The sequence below is a fragment of the Marmota monax genome, unplaced genomic scaffold (assembly GCF_021218885.2).
Source record: "Marmota monax isolate L192 unplaced genomic scaffold, Marmota_monax_Labrador192_F-V1.1 WCK01_AAM20220418_F8-fsc00078, whole genome shotgun sequence".
In the NCBI taxonomy this organism is placed as follows: Eukaryota; Metazoa; Chordata; class Mammalia; order Rodentia; family Sciuridae; genus Marmota; species Marmota monax.
The window spans coordinates 7300886-7318473 of NW_026694865.1; the positions used below are offsets into that span (position 1 = coordinate 7300886).

General features: G+C 37.1%; 1 protein-coding gene across 11 annotated transcripts in view; it reads left to right on the forward strand.

The window, feature by feature from the left end:
* Positions 1 to 236: 236 nt before the first annotated feature.
* The window catches only part of Herc1 (HECT and RLD domain containing E3 ubiquitin protein ligase family member 1), a 200628-nt gene continuing 183276 nt past the window's right edge, over positions 237 to 17588 (forward strand). For 10 of the 11 annotated variants that reach the window (XM_058573360.1, XM_058573368.1, XM_058573363.1 and 7 more), the window contains exon 1: positions 237 to 392. The gene's annotated coding sequence lies outside the window, so the exon portion shown is untranslated. Of the gene's footprint in view, positions 393 to 744; positions 882 to 17588 lie in introns of those variants that run through there. The other variant, XM_058573361.1, reaches the window with a different exon arrangement.

Consider the following 17588-nt stretch of genomic DNA (forward strand, 5'->3'; position numbering starts at 1 on the left):
CCTGGGCTCCGCGACTGCCCCAAGATGAGGGCTGCGCGGTGATAGGGTTTCCTAACATAAAACTCAGGCCGGCTTCCCTGGCGGCCCAGGTCCCTTCCCCTTTCCCCTCAGCAGGTGGCCTAGCTCCCGCCTACTCACACTCCCCTCTCCTCCCCTCTCTCGCCTCCGCCTCTGGGCCTGGGGGCGGGGTGAGGGTTTCAGACTGCGCGAGAGTTCTGCCCAAATCCCGCGAGATTCGCCTGCTGCCGCTGCCGCCGCCTCTTACGTCTTTCCCTTTGACAAGTCGCCGCCGCTGCAGCAAAAATAAAGGACGCGGACACCGCAGTCGCTGCGAGCGGGGCTCGGGTCGCCGGAGCAGCACCCCACCCCCGCCAGCTCCAGAGCCGCATACGGTAACGCCTCCTCTTGCCCTCCTGGCCGCGGATGTGTGCGCTCGGCCGGCCGGGCAAGGCTGACTGGGGCCGTTCCGGGGCCGCCGCGGAACTGGGCTGCCGGGGTCCCCGGTGGGCGGCCGGCGGAGGCCTGAGGGAGCTCTCCCGGTGCTTTGCGGACTCCCAGACCCACCTTCCGCCCACGTTTCTCCGGCGCAGCTTTAGAAGTCTAGCCGCCAGACCAAGAGGGCCAGGGGACCCGCCCCTTAAGCGGCTTGCTGTACTAGCCCCTCGGCCCCTCAGGGGTCACGTCTCTGACCTTCTCTCTCACCCCTTTATCCGCTAACGAGCGCCCCTCCCCTGGCCGGGGCTTGGGTTGGGGGGCGGTGGCCAGACTCTGTCGGGGTACAAGCGAGCCGCCACCCTGGTGCCTATGTCGCCGACTGACTTTTGAGGACGATGTATCTTTCTCCTCGCCTCTGCCTTTGGGTGGAGGCAGCTCACCATCTGGTAAACCTTTATTCTCTGAATCTTCCGTCTCAATAAAATGACAATTTTAACGCTTTTACTACCAGGAGGGGAGACAAGGCTCATTGTGTATTCTCCAGGATAAGATGAGGATGATGATGATGATGATAGGAACTATCCCAGGGAACATGGTGAAATCTTTTCTGCCATGGGTGGCAGGTTCCTGGGAGACACGAGGAGGACAGGAGCTGGTACTACCTCTCCCAGGAGGTTATGTAAAACACATGCTGTCTCTCTTAGCTGTGAAATACAGGGACAAACAGGCACAGAATTTGCCTTATTAAAAAAAAAGTCTATAATATTTTGAATATTATATATTATAGACAAGTAATCAAATAATAGGAATAACAAATCTGAACAAACAAGCCCATCTCCAGCGGTAACATTTCCATGGCTAATATTTTGGTGTTATTTCCTAACAGACACAGTATTATTCTTTTTTTTTCAAGTAGTACTTTGGCTCATCCTTTCAAAGGACTTCCTAGTTCTATATGGATTCCAAAAATGATTTGTTTTATTTTGATTATTTCTTTGGCCTGCTTGATTAAATTGGTTACTTGTCCATCATCACTGGCTATACCCTGTCACTGGTAACTCTCTCATTGGGTCTTTTTCCCACATGATTGTTAGACAAATGGTCTTAAAAAATTAAACGTTAAAATTATTTCTATTATATGTATTTTTACAGTTCTGCTTGTGGTGAGTGTTGAAAAAGGGGCAGTGCTTGTGGGAAGCAAAGAAGCTATGATTAATCACAGTGGGAAGAATTTGCCTTAAGGTTTTATAAAATTGATTTCCTTTAGTTATTTTTAGACCAAATTATGAAATTATGTGACACTGTTTCATAGTGCATTTTGTGATTAGAGTGGAATGGGGTGTACCTTTGATTATGTATGTACCTTTAATAGTTTGTGTTTATATCAGCAAAAGTGACTAGGGATGTAGCTCAGTGGAAAAGTGCTTGTCTAGCATGTGTGAGGCCCTGGGTTGGATCCTTAACAACACACACACACACACATGCACAAAGTAAGTGTCCTAGGTACCTGGTTATGCATGTATGTGCATGCATATAAACATGTATTTTGCACCTATACACATTTGTATATCCTGAAAGTGAGTTAAAATGTATTGTTATTTGAGAAAAGACAAACATTACGTAGGGCAAAGAACAGTTGGTCATAATAGTACTCCAAATTACATGACATGATTGTATGGCAGAAAAAGGTATCCAGGGAGTTGGAAATCTGGAAGCTTTTAAAAATAGGATAGATTGTCATCTGTCTGGGGTTGATGTCATTGGAATGGGTTAAATGGACTATAAGGCCTCTTGCAATTCTAAACTTTTATGAATTTTGCTTTTCCTAAGGTTCTTATCACTTTGCTTCTTAAGTTTCCAGTCATGCTGTTTGCATGTGATACTTATCCATTCATTTGCTGGTCAAGTATTCCATTCCCTGTGCAGACATCCTGATGGTGTATGGAGGAGAAAGTAAATGTATATGCGTCACTTGATTTGCTCATTAATATAAACATCTCCTGAAAAATCCCATTTGATTTAGAGGAATTTCAGAGAATGCGTTGTTGATTGGGCTAGATTGGTTATTAGAGAATGAACATAATAAATAGTGCCATAGTTCTAATGTTCCAAACATTTTTTTCCCAAAAGAATATGATGAATTACTCTTTATTTTTTTAAATTTAAAAAAACGAGTTGGGGGGACCAGATACACTGAAGAGCTGATCTTTTAAAATTAAGATTTTGGGGTTGGGGGTTGTAGCTCAATGATAGGGCATTTGTCTGGTATGCTCAAGGCCCTCAGTTTAATACCCAACACTGAAAAAAAAATACACATTTTCAGAACCTAAAAAGACAATAATGATGACATTGTGATTTGGGGTATGGGGAGAAGTTTGTATTATCCAAATTTGTGAAGCCAAACTTTTGAATTTTATAGTTGGATAACTATGTAAGTAACAAGCTTTATTGAAGATAAATATTTATTGTAAATAATGCTTTGATTTAATAGATGTGTGAAATGGATTGTTGTAGGCACAATCTGCAGATTATCATGATGTTGAAAACAAAATATTGGCTAATCTAAAACAGAATTTGTGTGTGTGTGTGTGTATGAGATGTGATATGATATGCAGATATTATGCTGTTTTATTTTAGAGACGAGAATGGTGGACTTTGGTGTCTGCTAGGAGAGAGGAATTCCTGAACCAATCCCCTGAGCATACCAAGGGAGAACTATTTATTTCTACATATTAAAGTTCATGAGTTCATGTTTGATATCTTCCAGCCTAATGTAACACCCCAAAGGTAGTTCTAAACATCCTCTTTTTTTTTTTTTTTTTATAAATTCTTTCTTTGACCAAAACCTACCTTTTAGACTCCAGAGTAGCTGGGTCTACAGGTACACACCAAAATGCTAAAACTCACCTTTCTGAAGTGTACAATTCAGTGTTGTTGTTTTTTTTTTTTTAGCATATTCACAAAGTTGTGCAACTTTCACCACTATCTAATTCCATAACATTCATCATCCCAAAAAGAAACTCTCTGAATATTAGTAATCACTTCCCATGTCCCCAATCTAATCTACTTTCTGTCTGTGTGGATTTGCCTGCTCTGGGTGTTTTGTGTAAATAGAATCATATAATAGGTGGCCTTTTGTGCCTGGTTTCTTTCGTGTATCAGTACTTCAATGTGGGTGGTTTTTTTTTTTTTTTTTTGATGTTGGGGATTGAACTCAGGGACATAGTACAATACTGAGCTACATCCCATCCCTTTTATTTATTTTTTATCTTGAGACAGGGTATCAGTAAGTTTCTAAGGCTGGCCTTGAACTTGAGATCCTCCTGAGTCGCTGGGATTGCCACCATGCCTGGCAAGATGTATTCTTTTTGTACTCTTCATTCTCTTTTATACCTGTTACCACTCTACTGTGTAGCTGTATTTTATTCATCTGTTCTCTGTACAGGTATTTAGGTTGTTTCCTGTATTTTGTAATTATGAACAATGTTGCTCTAAATGACTTCATGTATATGAATTTTTGTACTGATGGAGGTTTATTTTCCAGGTAGATTCCAAATAAGTAGGATTGATGGGTCAGAAGTTAAGTGTACATGTAGTTTGGCTAAGTATTCCCAAATTTTCTCCACATGTTTTGTACCAATTTGCATTCCTACCAGTAGTGTATAAAAGCATCTTCCCCCCCCCCCCACAGTCTCACCAACAGAGCTGCATGTGATCATCCTTTTAAATTTCTTTTATTTTTTTCCTTGCCATAAATAAGTGATTTTTAAGAGTACTCTGTAGTCATTTCAGTGGCTTCTTGTGGAAGAGCACTTAATACTGTGGGTGGTAGGTTCTTATAGTTTGAAAATTTGAAAATAAAATGCATTATCCACTAATAGTGCACTGGTACATGTGGTTTTTTATTTTTTTATTTTATTTTGGTACTGGGGGTTGAATCCAGGGGCACTTAACCATTGAGCCACATCCCCAGCCCCTTTTTATTTTGCGACAGGGGCTTGCTAATATACTTAGGACCTTGCTAATTTGCTGAGGCTAGTCTTGAATTTGTATTCCTTTTGCCTTAACCTCTGAGTTACTGGGATTACAGGCATGTGTCACCATGCCTAGCACATGTAGATTATTATATGCAGGTAAAATAGATTGGAATGCAATTTCTGGCCTAGGCAGAATTAATCATTTGAAACTTTTTGCTTTTACTTTAAGTTACTTTTTATTGGTGGGGGTTTACCAGAGATTGAACTCAAGGACACTCAACCACTGAGCCACATCCCCAGCCCTATTTTGTGTTTTATTTAGAGACAGGGTCTCATTGAGTTGCTTAGTGCCTCACTATTGCTGAGGTTGGCTTTGAACTCAAGATCCTCCTGCCCCAGCCTCCCAAGTAGCTGGGATTACAGGCGCCTGGCATTATGTTACTTTTTGATAGTTGGAATTGAACCTAGGGGCATGCTACATTTGAGCTGTATCCCCGTTCTTTTTATTTTGAGAAAGGGTCTTATTAAGTTGCTGAGGCTGACCCCAAACTTGTGGTCCTTCTACTTCAGCCTCTTGAGTTGCTGAATTTCCAGGTGCATGCTGTTAACGCCTGGCAAAGCTTTTTTGCATTTAATGGAGGTATTGCATTGATTCATAAGACCTATGCTCTGACATACTTATGGAGTTTCAGAAAGTTTATCTGAAATTGTAAGACAGGTATTTTTTTCCTCTAGAATTTATTATGTAGTACTTATTGGTTCACATTTTGTGTGAGTTATTTTGAACAGCCCACATAGTACATATTGATACCCATGGTATGGTAGTTTCTTTAGCCAGTAATGACAATATTTGGAACCTGTCCATAAGGATGGAGACAATTTTAAAATGAATCTGAGAGTTTGAAGTTCTGGATGAATCCTATTGGATTTTGGTGGTGCAAAGAAACTAAGACAACATAAAAACATCCCTATCCTAAAGGGTAACAAGTTCTGCCCAGTAAGAATGGAAATTTAGGTTCTTTCCGAGAAAGGGTACTGCTCCAGATGCTTGGAATGCATTAATAAAAAATCAGGATGAGGATACTGCTTAGTGGTAGAGCACATGCCTGGCATATATGAGGTTTTGGGTTTGACTCCCCCTCTCCCTCACCAAGATTCTTCCATTTGAGGAGCTTTCATTCTATTAGTTTTCTGATGAACAGATGTTCCCAGGAAAAGAGATGCTGAGTGCATTAGCTTCCTGAGTCTTTGGGCATGGGTCACTAGGTCCTGTTTATTTTGATTTTTTTTTTTTTTAAGGAACCTCCCTACTGGTTTACATAATGCCCATTACAATTTATGTTTTCATCTTTACATTCTTTCCAACACTTGTTTTCTCTTGTCTTTTTAAGTATGGCTGTACTGCTGAGCTGTACCTCAGCTAATCTTTTATCTTTTTTTAAATATATATTTTAAACTTTTAGTTATAGATGGATACAATATCTTTATTCTGTTTACTTACTTTTATGTGGTGCTTAGGATCCAACCCAGTGCCTCACATGTGTGAAACAAGTGCTCTGCTACTGAGCCACAACCCTAGCCCTAATCTTTTGTCTTTTAGATAATAGCCATCCTAGCAGGTATGAGGTGACATATCATTGGTTTTGATTTGCCTTTTTCTGATGATTAGTGATGTTGTTGAGCACCTTTTCATATAATCTTGGACATTTTTATGTCTTTTTTTGAGAAATGTCTATTTAGCTCCTTTCTCATTTTTCACTTGGGTTATATTTTTATTTTTGCAATAAAATTGTTTGAGTTACTTATATACTTTGGAAATTAAGCCCTTATCATAACATAGCTTGCAAATATTTTCATGAAATCCATTGGTTGCCTTGTCATTTTGTTGATTGTTTTCTTTGCCATGCAGAAATCTCTAAATGATTCCTAATTGTATTAATTTCATTAATAGTGGAATAATAATAATGTAATAGTGATATAGTGTGTGTGTGTGTGTGTGTGTGTGTGTGTGTATTTGTTTTTCAATTGGGGTTTCATGAGAGAATTAAATTCTAATCCTGGAGATTTTTAGACATTTGTGTATATAAAGAATAAATTTTCTTCAGTGCATCTATGATGGCACTAGTTATGTACCATCCTTGGGAGAATTGAGAAAAATATTCATTTTCTTGGCTGTGTTCTGTGTTTTAGATGATTAGCCCTATTTGAGAAAGGTCATGGGCATTTTAGTCAGATCTGTTTTTTTCCCCCCTCTTCTTTCTAACTCTACCACTTATTAGCAGAATATTAGTAGAATATTAGGCAAATCTTAATTGTAGACTCAGTTTCTTGACGTATAAAATGAGAATAATTTGCTATTTCATAGGGCTGATGCAAGGATTAAATAAAAAACTTTCTGAATTATATTTATCTAGTTTCTTGGCTTTCAATATTATTTCTTTGCTGACTCTCACATTTATGTCTTTAGCCCAGACCCCTTCCCTGAGATCCAGTATCATAATTCATCTCCTTATTCTGCATCTCATTTGGCTAATAGGTTTTTCAAATGAAATTTATACAGTGGAGAAGGTTTAATTCCTATTCTCATTATTTCCTTTGAATCTATTCTTAGTAAATGGTAAGTCTGTTCAACCAGTTGGTCCTAAGTGTCATCTATGATTCTTCTCTTTTCTTTATACCCTGTAACCAGATCATCAGCAAACCCTCTTTGCTTTACCTTCTAAATGAAGAACTAAATACATATGTATACATATTTATATACATTTATTTCTTTACATTTTGTGGTATTGGGGATTGAACCCAGGGCTCCATGCTAGATAAGTGCTGTGCCACTAAATTACATCCCCAACCCCTATATTTCTAATCTGATCATAATTCATTGTCTCTGCCTTATCACCCCTGTATAAAGCACTGTCATCTCTTGCTTGGGTAATTACAGTAGGTGGTCTCAAGTGATTTTCCTGCTTAATCACTTGACCCTCCTATAGGCTGTTATTTACTTCATACCTAGAATGATTTGTGTGTGGGTGGGGTGGGGTGGGGTAGGGTGGGGTGGGAGTGTACTGGGGATTGAACCCAGGGATGCTTTACCACTGAGCTATACCTTTAACCCTTTTAAATTTTTAATTTTGAGACTGGGTCTTAAATTACCCAGGTTGGCCTTGAACTTGTAATTCTCTTACCTTAGCTTACCAAGCAGCTGAGTAGCTAGTATCACAGGTATGTGACACTGTGTTCAGCTTTTTTATTTTTTGTGGTGCTTGGGATCAAATTCAGGCCCTTTGCACATGCTAGTTCAGTGGTCTTTCTCACTGAGTTACATCCCCATACCAAGCCTAAGTATATTTAAGATACATAATTTAAATTTGAACTATAATTCGAATTTAAACCATTAACAATGTTGTACAAACCAATATTTTAATTATAATTTCTACTGATTGTTAATGCTTTACATTTTTTGAAGTAAAAAAGAAAATATGGTAGGATGCAAATTATAACAGTAGTAAAATGCTATACAAATTTGTTATGTCCCATTTCTCATGTTCATTTTGAAAATGGTTTGAATTGCTTTTTGTTAATTTAAATTGCTCTAAGATTTTAAGAACTCTTCAAAACTGTTGATGCTTTATTAAGGAGTAAGGTCATCATACAAGCCTGTAATGCCAGCAATTTCGTAGCCTGAGGCAGGAGGTTTGCAAGCCTCAGCAAACTTAAGCTAGGTCCTAAGCAATTTAGCAGGACCCTGTTTTAAAAAAAAAAAAAAAAAAGGAATTAAGTCAGATGCAAATTTCTAGCTTTAAAGTAATTGAAGACGGACAGAAAGTGACTTTGTTTTGTAAAAATCCAAGGACTTACTGAATATTTCATATTCTTTTTTTTAAATTGATTTTATTTTTATAAATACACAACAGTGGAATGTATTACAATTCTTATTACACATATAGAGCTGTTTTTCATATCTTTGTATAAAGTATGTTCACGCCAATTCATGTCTTTATACATATACTTGTTTTTTTTGCATTACAATTCTTATTACACATATACAGCACAATTTTTCATATCTCTGGTTGTATATAAAGTATGTTGACACCCAATTTGTGTCTTCATACCTGTACTTTGGATAATGATGACCATCACATTCCACCATCCTTGCTAATCCACTGCCTCCTCCCTTTCCCTCCCTCCCCTCTTCACTATCTAGAATTTACTTATTCCTCCCATGCTCCCCCTCCCTACCCCTCTCTGAGTCAGCCTCCTTATATCAGAGAAAACATTCAGCATTTGTTTTTTGGGGATTGGCTCACTTCTCTTAGTATTATCTTCTCCAATGCCATCCATTTACCTGCAAATGCCATGATTTTATTCTCTTTTATTGCTGAGTTTCCAACTCCTTAAACTTACATCGTTTCTTTGTGCTGGGAAGCTTTGAACGCCTGTGTTGTGGTTCTTTATTTTTTATTTATTTATTTTTTTAATTTTTATTATTGGTTGTTCAAAACATTACATAGTCCTTGACATATCATATTTCACACATTTGATTCAAGTGGGTTATGAACTCCCATTTTTACCCCGTATACAGATTGCAGAATCACATCGGTTACACATCCACTTTTTTACATATTGCCATACTAGTATTTCATATTCTTAAAGTAGCATTTAAGAAGTCTTCTGGTTCTCTCAATGCTCAATGTTATTTTCTTTCTTCATGATGCTTTCTTGTACTTGTTCTGCCTGCTTATCACTACTCCCTCTTTTGTCTATCATCTGTTGGTTTAGCTCCCTTTTTCAGAGTAGGCAGGTAGGAAAAAGGTTTTTGTACCCAAGATAAAACTAGTCCAATTTGAGAACTCCTTGAGCTGGAGTACTTACACAGTAAATCTGCTGATGATAAATTCCAGAAGTACCAAAGGCTTATAGGACTAGAAAGATAGTGGATGACTGTGCAGTACTGTCTGCAATTTTATTTTCTATAACTGTTGCTTTATTTAATAAATGAAAAAATTTAAAAATGTTTTAAATACTGTTTTTTTTTTTTTCCCCACAGAAAGCAATAAATTGGTTAGATACTGTTAACATTCTTGTAAATAAGAGCAATTTGGTAGGAAAATTTAGCATGTGAATTGCAGGTGAGATTCATGTAAAATTATTTTTTTTTTCAGTGCTGGGGATTGAACTTAGGGTCTTGCACATACAAGGCAAAAACTTTACCACTGAGCCATTACCCTTGGTCCTTCAAATGATTTCTTATAATGCTCTATAAATATAATTCGATATTAGTAAATTTATAGCACCTATGCCTGATTGTGGATTTATCTGTTATGGGAATAAGTAGAGATTTTATGTAGGTGTAGGCAGGTAATTCAATTCCCAGACAACATTTAAAATTTTTATTATAAAACATTTTAAACATGCACGTGCAAGGTAAGCGCTTTACCGCTGAACCAGAACCCTAGCCCACTTCTTTCTTTTCTTTCTTACAAGTTTGTTAGATGACAGTTGGTTGCTTGCCCCAAGATTTCCCATAGTTTCATTTTGATTGCATTTCTGTAATGCCATTTAACATGTTCTTCTATTTCCTGAAATTTCCTATAAATTGATAGATTTTTTTTTAAACTTTTGGGAAGAATACTTAATAGGAGTCATTTGTGTTTCCATCAGGAGATATATAGATCTTATTATCTTTCCTCTAATATTATCTCTTCTCTAATATTAGCAGTTGCTGATAATCATTGCTTACTTTTTTTTAATATTTATTTTTTAGTTGTAGTTGGACACAATACTTTTATTTCACTTATTTATTTTATGTGGTGCTGAGGATCTCGCACGTGTGAGGCGAGCCCTCCACCGCTGAGTCACAACCCTAGCCCCCATTGCTTACTTTTATTAATTTAAGATATTTTAATTTATTCTATTTCATTATACATGACAGTAGAATATCTATATCTATCTATATATATATTTTAAGTTGTTGATGGATCTTTCTTTTTTTAAATTTTCTTATGTGTGATGCTGAGGATCGAACCCAGTGCCTCACATGTGCCAGGCAAGTGCTCTACCACTGAGCTACAGTCCCAGTCCCTAGAATGCATTTTTTATATTTATTTTTTAGTTATAGGTGGACACAATATCTTTATTTATTTATTTTAATGTGGTGCTGAGGATCGAACCCAGTGTCTCACACATGCTAGGCGAGCACTCTACCTCTGAACCACAACCCCAGCCCTAGAATGCATTTTGATATATTATAAATAAATGGAGTGTAACTTCTCATTCTTCTTGTTTTACATGATGTAGAATCACACTGGTTGCATAATCATATGTAAATAGGGTAACAATGTCCAATTCATCCTATCCTTCTTCCTCCCACACTGCCTCCCCTCCTTTCATTCCTCTCTACCTAAACCAAAATACCTCTGTTTTTTCCTAGCCCCCCCCCCCCTTATTGTGAATTAGCATCTGCATATCAGAGAAAACACTTGGCCTTTGTTTTTTATTGGGATTGGCTTATTTCACTTAGCATGATTTCTCTAGCTCCATCTATTTACCAGCAAATGCCATATTTTTATTCTTCTTTAAAGCTGAGTACTATTTCAGTAGTGTGTACCACATTTTCTTTATCCATTCATTTGCCGAAGGGCATATAGGTTGGTTTCATAGTTTGGCTATTGTGAGTTGAGCTGCTATAAATATTAATGTGGCTGTGTGTCTCTGTATTATGCTGATTTCTGTATATCAGTGACAGATCCTTTGGGTATAATCTCCAGAATATATAAAGAACTAAAAAAAAAACAACCCAATCAATAAATGGGCTAAGGAACTGAACAGATACTTCACAGAAGAAAAACTACAGTTGATCAACAAATATATGAAAAAATGTTTATCTCTAGCAATTAGAGAAATGCAAATCAAAACTACTCTAAGATTTCATCTATCTCCAGTCAGAATGGCAATTATCAAGAATACAGGCAACAATAAATGTTGTCTAGGATGTGGGGAAAAAGGTACACTCATACATTGCTAGTGGGACTGCAAATTGCTGCAACCTTTATGGAAAGCAGTATGGAGATTCCTCAGAAAACTGGGAATGGAACCATTTGACCCAGCTATCCTACTCCTTATTAATTGGGGATTAAAAATAGCAGTTCCTTTCAAATTAGCACTATTTGCTGATGATATGATTCTATACCTAGAAGACCCAAGAAGAGTTTCACCAGAAAACTTGTAGAACTAGTTAATGAATTCAGCAATGTAGCAGGATATAAAATTGATACCCATAAACCAAAGGCATTTCTGTATATCAATGACAAATCCTCTGAAAGGAAAATGAGGAAAACTACCTCATTTACTATAGCCTCAAAAAAACAAAATAATTTTGGGAATCAACTTAATGAAAGAGGTGAAAGACCTATAAAATGAAAACTACAGAACCCTAAAGAAAAAAGTCAAAAGAAGACCTTAGAAGATGGAAAGATCTGCCTTGCTCTTGGATAGGCAGAAGTAATAAGAGACCCAGAATAGCTAAAGCAATCCTTAGCAAGAAGAGTGAAGCAGGTGGCATCACTATACCAGACCTTAATATACTACAGAGCAGTAGTAACAAAAATAGGATGGTATTGGCACCAAAATAGACTAGTAGACCAATGATACAGAATAGAGGACACAGAGACTAACCCACAAATTTACAATTATCTTACATTGGACAAAGGTGCCAAAAACATACATTGGATAAAAGATAGCCTCTTCAGCAAATAATGCTGGGAAAACTTGAAACCTATATGCAACAAAATGAAATTAAACTCCTATCTCTCACCATGCACAAAACTCCAAGTGGATCAAGGACGTAGGAATTAAACCAGAGACCCTGTGTCTAATAAAAGAAAAAGTGGACCCTAATCTCTATCATGTCAACTTCCTTAATAAGACTCCTAAAGTACAAGAATTAAAATCAAGAATCAGTAAATGGGATGGATTCAAACTAAAAAGTTTCTTCTCGGCAAAAGAAACAATCTGTGAGGTGAATAGAGAGCCTACATCTTGGGAGCAAATTTTTACCCCTCACACATCAGATAGAGCACTGATCTCTAGTATTTATGAAGAACTCAAAAAGTAAACACTAAAACAAAAAAACCAATAAGTGGGCCAAGGACCTGAACAGACACTTCCCAGATGATGATATAAAATCAATCAACAAATATTTGAAAAATGCTCATCATCTCTAGCAATTAGAGAAATGCAAATCAAAACTACTCTAACATTTCATTTTACTCCTGTCAGAATGGTAGTCATCAAGAATACAGGTAACAATAAGTGTTAGAGGATGTGGGGAAAATGGCACACTCATACATTTCTGTGGCACACTCAAATTGGTGCAGCCAATATGGAAAGCAGTTTGGAGATTCCTTGGAAAACTGGGAATAAAACCACCATTTGACCCAGCTATCCCTCTCTTGGTCTATACCAGAAGGACTTAAAAATAGCATATCCTGGGATACAGCCACATCAAGGTTTAGAGCAGCACAATTCACAATAGCTAAATTGTGGAACCAACCTAGATGCCCTTTAGTAGATGAATGGATAAAAAAAATGTGATACACACACACACACACACACATACAATGGACTATTACTCAGCAATAAAAGAATAAAATCATGGCATTTGCAAGTAAATGGATGGAGTTGAAGAATATAATGCTAAGTGAAGTTAGCCAATCTCCCAAAACCAAATGCTGGATTTTTTCTCTGACTTAAGGTGGCTGATTCATAGTGGGGTAGGGAGGGGAAGCATGGGAGGGATAGATGAACTCTAGATTGGGAAACGGTGGGGGAAGGGAGGGAGCATGGGGTTAGAAATGATAGTGGAATGAGATGGACATCATTATCCAAAGTACATGCATGAAGACACGAATGGTCAGAAGAGTAGCTAGCAAAGATTTTCTCCCATGCTTTAGGTTCTCTCTTCACATTCCAATTTGTCTCCTTTGTCATGCAGAAGTTTTTTAATTTGATGCCATCCCACGTATTAATTTCTGGCATTATTTCCTTAGTGTTAGGGATCTATTGTCTATTGAGAAAGTCATTGCCTGTGCCTATGTGCTGGAATTTTGACCCTATATTTTCTTCTAGTAGTTGTAGGATAGTCTTATTTTAAAAATATTTTTCTTTTTGAGAATTGTATTATATTTTATTTATATCGCTCAAGATTTCCTTCATCATTCTAAGTTAATGGTAAGGCTTATGTTTTTTAGCTATTCTATTTCCTTTGCCTTTCCATGTAAATTCAATATGCTTTTCTCCCATTATTTATTTTGTAAACAAATGCCTATTTATCAGGGATTTCATCTTTGATTTGTAACCATCCCTTTTCCACTTAGCAGTGTCATGAACTTTTATGTTAATAAATACACTAGATCTATCCACTGCACCTAAGTGTGGCCTCCTACATATCAAACAAACATTCTACCACATATAGAGGAGCTGTACCCAGCTCCTCTATATAAATTTTAAAGTAAATTTCTTTATAGTTACAATTCTTTTAATGAGATTTTGTTAGGTATTATGTTAAATCTATAGATCAACTTTGGGGAGGGGAATGGACATTTTTATAATATTGAGTCTTTCATTCTGGGAACATATCATGTTTTCACTTATGTACATGATCTTTGATTTCTTATAATTTTTTAGCTCATAGATCCTGACCATGTTTTGCTAAACTTGTACCTAGATATTTATCTCATTAAAAATGTTCTAAAAAGCTTTTTTTAAAAAACATTTATGTTTTAGTTGTAGTTGGACACAATAACTTTATTTCACTTATTTATTTTTATGTGGTACTGGGGATTGAACCCTGGGTCTTGCATGTGTGAGGCAAGTGCTCTACTGCTGAGCTACAACCCCAGCCCCCTAAAAAGCTTTTTGTCAATGTATAATGAGCATTCATAGACATGTACATGTAGCTTGATAAGTTCCATATGGAGGTTCATTTTCAGACTGCTATTTTTTTCTGTTACCCTGATTTTTAGAAGGGGTGTTAGGTAGGGTTCAAGATAGGAAACATGAAAAACTTCCCATTTCTTCATCTTTCATTGTTTTCTTTAAAAGTTAGGACAGTAGACATATTTTAAGAAAGGTAAGCATATATGCATTTACAAGTTAGTTTTGAAGTATATTCTTTATCTGTTGGTGGTACTTGAGATTGAACCCAGGTCCAAATTAAATTTCCCTGCTATAACATTGCTTCCAATCATGTTATAGTAGAGGTTTGCCTAAATGTTTTCTTTCTTTTTTAAAATATTTTTTTTAATTGTAGATGGACACAATATCTTTTTATTTTTATTTTTTTATTTTTATGTGGTGCTAAGGATTGAACCCAGTGCCTCACGCTTGCAAGGCAAGCACTTTACCACTGAGCTACAACCCCAGCCCTAAATGTTTTCTTATATGGGAATTCATATTGTTTTAAAACAGTGATGATTTGGGTTGAAAATTAAAGAGATGGGAAGTACTGCCTTCCCATCATTTTTGGAGAACCGAGCCCTTTAGCTTCCTTCTGTGTAGTTTGTACAAAGCACAGTCTGAAGTAAATTCGTCATCATGCTATCTGGCTTTTATTTTACATGTGGGAAGGTAGGTAGCTTGGTGTTTATGTCTATGGGAATAGTATTTTTTCTGTCAGCTCATTAGATTTTGGTGGTGCTAGGGATTAAAGCAAGGGGCATCATGCATGCTAGGCAAGTACTGTATTTTGAAGCCATAAACTCAGTCCCTGTCAAGTCATTTTTGAGCGAGAGTTACAAATTCAGCTCTGAATTTATAGAGATGGTATTACTGTAATTACTTAAATGAAATTATTGTATTGCAAGGAAATTAAAACTGATCTTTTCTTAATACAGATTCTCCTGGGAATAAATGAGTAAGTGAATTTATTACATTGGAAGAATGTGATCATGAATAGAAAAATTATGATTATCATTTAACTCCTATGCATACTTTTATTGTAAAAGATATTTTTTTCATTCTTCTTTACATCATTGGGGCTTAGCTGTGCCTAATCTAGTTGTTTCTACCCTTCTCCCCAAATTTGATTTAGAATTTTTCTCAAATTTTTAGAAAAGTTGATGAATTATAAAATGAATATCTATATACTTTTCACCTAAATTCACAAATTGCAATGTTTTCCTTCGTGTGCTTTTTTTTTCCTCTTTTCTAAAACCCATGTTATTAAAGTCCTGGGTCAGAGGCCTGACTTCAGGGGGTCCCAACAAACCAGGTCTGCTTCTCACCCCAAAAATTTAAGTGGAAAAGGTAATGGTGAAACTCAGGAAAGGAAACTTTATTTATTTATTTATTTTTGGTACCAGTGAGTCTTTACCACAGAGCTACATTCCCAAGCTTTTTTGTTTTTTGGAGAGTCTTGCTAAGTTGCTAAGTCTGGCTTTGAACTTGAGATCAGGAAAGAAAACTAAAATCAGTATGGCCATATTTGGAAGGCAAAATGAGATCCAGAATCTTAACCTTGTCTTCTGGTTGTTGATATGAGCCATAGGTTTAAATAGAGGAAGAATTGGGTTAGGGGTTTGAGGTATGTATAATTAAGTACTCTTAGTCAAACTGGTGAGATTGATCATTCTCTCTGTTTTGGGTCTGTGAGGTGGTTCCAGAGAAATCTTTATTGCTTGAGGAGGCTTTACAGGTACAAAATGTTTATTAATCCTGGAAGGGGACAATTCAGTTTCCATGAAAAGATTGCTCCTGCTTAGGGTCTGATAGAGCAGTGATGTGCTGCCTCCCACTGTTCCTGGAAGGTGTAGGACAATTGAAGACTTCGAGGTACTATTTAGTGGTCTGAAATAAGGTGCTTCAAATCTTGGCTCAGTTTTCAAGCAGGAGGATGATAAGGAGGTTAGTTAAATTTAGGGCCAGTAAACCTTGTTGTATTACCAGTTTTCAGATGAATACTCCTTAAATGATTAACATGTGTATGTGCAGAGCTGAGTAGGTCACAAAGTTTAAGGTAATAAAGGAGATAGATACAAAATGAAGGCAGAAATGCCACACTTTATCTTGCTTTTTAGGACATCTGCAGACCTAAATAAAAAGTACCTGGTTTAGCAAAAGCAACCTTTCAAATCTGTAACACATACACAGTTTACTTTAAGTCATAGTCAGGTGTAGTCAAGGTATTCCTTATCTTCCCCTAAGACTTTGGCATGGCATTGGTCTCTTAACAATAGATATTCTCCAACATAACCACAATACCTTTGTCATGGGAGGAGATGTGTCTCCTAAGAAGGGTTGGAAGAGTTCCCAGAGAGAAGGGGGAACTTGACTCAGGACCATTGGGGTTCTTGACTTACATGATGGAAATTAATTTCAGCAGGTGCCAATCAAAAGCATAGAAGAGTTTTATATACGAGAGCTAGATATATAATCAGGGTAGAATGAGGGCAATCTTTGGAGAGATGACTTTGATGGGGGGGTAAGCAAGGAATGCATATTCAAGGGAGAATGTGGACCATCTTGAGTGTGCATTTTGGGGGTTCCTGGCATTTATTTTAAAGGGAACTTGCTGAGGAGTGGGTATGGAAAGGTACATAAGAATGATATCAGTCTGGTGATCTTAAGGCAGTTTTTTTTTTTTTTTACTGTTAGATTTCTTTAATGTTCACACCTTTGAGAGATAATTTTTTTTCTTTTACATTTTCTTTTTATTTATTTATTTAAATTTTTTATTGTTGGTTGTTCAAAACATTACAAATTTCTTGATATATCATATTTCACACTTTGATTCAAGTGGGTTATGAACTCCCATTTTTACCCCGTATACAGATTGCAGAATTACATCAGTTGCACATCCATTGATTTACATATTGCCATACTAGTGTCTGTTGTGTTCTGCTGCCTTTCCTATCCTCTACTATCCCCCCTCCCCTCCCCTCCCCTCCCCTCTCCTCTTCTCTCTCTACCCCCTCTACTGTCATTCATTTCTCCCCCTTGTATTATTTTTCCCTTTCCCCTCACTTCCTCTTGTATGTACTTTTGTATAACCCTGAGAGTCTCCTTCCATTTCCATGCAATTTCCCTTCTCTCTCCCTTTCCCTCCCACCTCTCATCCCTGTTTAATGTTAATCTTCTTCTCCTGCTCTTCGTCCCTACTCTGTTCTTAGTTACTCTCCTTAT